The following is a 1,968-nucleotide window of genomic DNA, read 5'->3' as shown; positions in this document are numbered from 1 at the left end:
AATAAGAATAAGGCTTTAATTAAGTTCAACTCAGCTAAAAGAGAGCCCTTTTCATAACGTAGCTGCCAGGATTTCTTTTCTTATATCATTAAAGACTTTAGAGCAAAAAACAATCAATAAATAAAGCAATCAGTGCTTGTTTTAGACCACTTTATAAGCACTTTAATAACTATATAGAAATATAATAGGGTAATAAGACATACAGGCATAAATAAATATAATAAATAAGGCAGATTATTCAATAAATAATGGAGGAATATATTTAGCCTTAGATTCATTCGTCTTGTCAAAATGGCTAGATTTCCTTCTTTTTTTAGGAAGAATAATATTCCATTGTATGTAAATGCCACATTTTTCTTTATTCGTTAGCAAATGGATGTTTAGTTTGCTTCTGTCTTGGCCGTTGTGAATAATGCTTCAGTGGATATGGTAGTGTAGATATCTTTTCAAGATGTTTATATCAATTCTTATGGATATATACCAGTAGTATTAATAGATCATGTGAGAATTCCATTTTTAATTTTTTGAGGAACTTCCATATTGTTTTCCATAGTAGCTGCATAAATTTACATTTCCACGAACAATGTACAAGGGTTCTCTTTTCTCCATATCCTCATAGAATTTTGTCGCTTTTCTTTTTGATAATAGTTGTCCTTACAGGTGTGAGGTGATAGCTCTTTGTAGCTTTGATTTGCATTTCCTTGATGATTAATGATGTTGAATACCTTTTATATGCCTGTTGGTCATTTGTATGTCTTTTCAAAGAAATGTTGATTCAGTTTCTTTGCTCATTTACTAATTGGATTATTTGTTTTCTTGCTATTGATTTCTTATATATTTTGGATACTACGCCTTTATCAGATATACATCTTGTAAACATTTTCTCTTATTCTGTAGATTATCTTTTAATTTTGTTGATTATTTCCTTTGTTCAGAAACTTATTTTTTTTAAGTGTTAAGCATTTCTTTTATTTTTTAACCATTTTGTTGAGGTATGATTGACATAGTAAAAGTTATACATATTTAATACAAACAACTTGATGAGTTGAGAGATAAGTAAACACCTATGAAACCACACCACAACTGAGGCTTTTTACTTATGAGGAATTTATAAGGCTTTATTTACTTTATGAGAAATCTAAAATTGTTAAACTTATACAAGCAGAGAATAGAATAGTTGTTGCCAGGGGCTAGAAGGAGGAGTGAATAGGGAGTTATTAGTCAAAAGGTACAAAGTTTCAGTTATACAAGATGAATAAATCATGGAGATCTATTGTACAACATACTGCCCATAGTTAATAATATTGTATTGTATACTTAAAACTTTGTTAAGAGGGTAGATTTTGTGTTAAGTTTTCTTATCACAACATAATAATAATAATAATAATGAAAGTCAGAGGAAACTTTTGGAGGAGATATATATGTTTATGGCATAAATTGTTATGACGGTTTCACAGGTGTGTACTTATTTCCAAACTCATCAAGTTTATACATTAGTTACGTACAGTTTATTTTGTATGTCAGTCATACCTCAATAGCGTTTTTTTAAGAAAGAGCATACTTTTCTTAAAATCAACCCTACCTTTTTCTCTATGGTTTTATATATGCATCCAAAAAAACAAATATTACTGATTAGATTATGATCACTTTACTTGTTTTAATAAATTAATTTTTGGAGGGGACCTTAAATATAATGCAATATCTTTGGATATTCAGTATATAATAATAGTTTGCACATACAGATATTTAAGATGAATGTCATACTGTCTATGAACACAGACATAAGAGAGAGAACTGTGTTGGAAGCTTGGCTCAACTGCTTCCCAGCTGGTGACTTTGAGCAGATTTCCTTATCAGAAAATGGAGTTGGTAACTACCCTAGAGGTAGATTTTTAACATGAAGCGATAAATGCATAAAAGGACTTGGGAAAAGATCTGTCATTTAATAAGCACTCAGTAAATGATCAT

Source organism: Pteropus alecto, unplaced genomic scaffold, assembly GCF_000325575.1.
Source record: "Pteropus alecto unplaced genomic scaffold, ASM32557v1 scaffold146, whole genome shotgun sequence".
In the NCBI taxonomy this organism is placed as follows: domain Eukaryota; kingdom Metazoa; phylum Chordata; class Mammalia; order Chiroptera; family Pteropodidae; genus Pteropus; species Pteropus alecto.
This window is presented reverse-complemented; position numbering follows the sequence as displayed.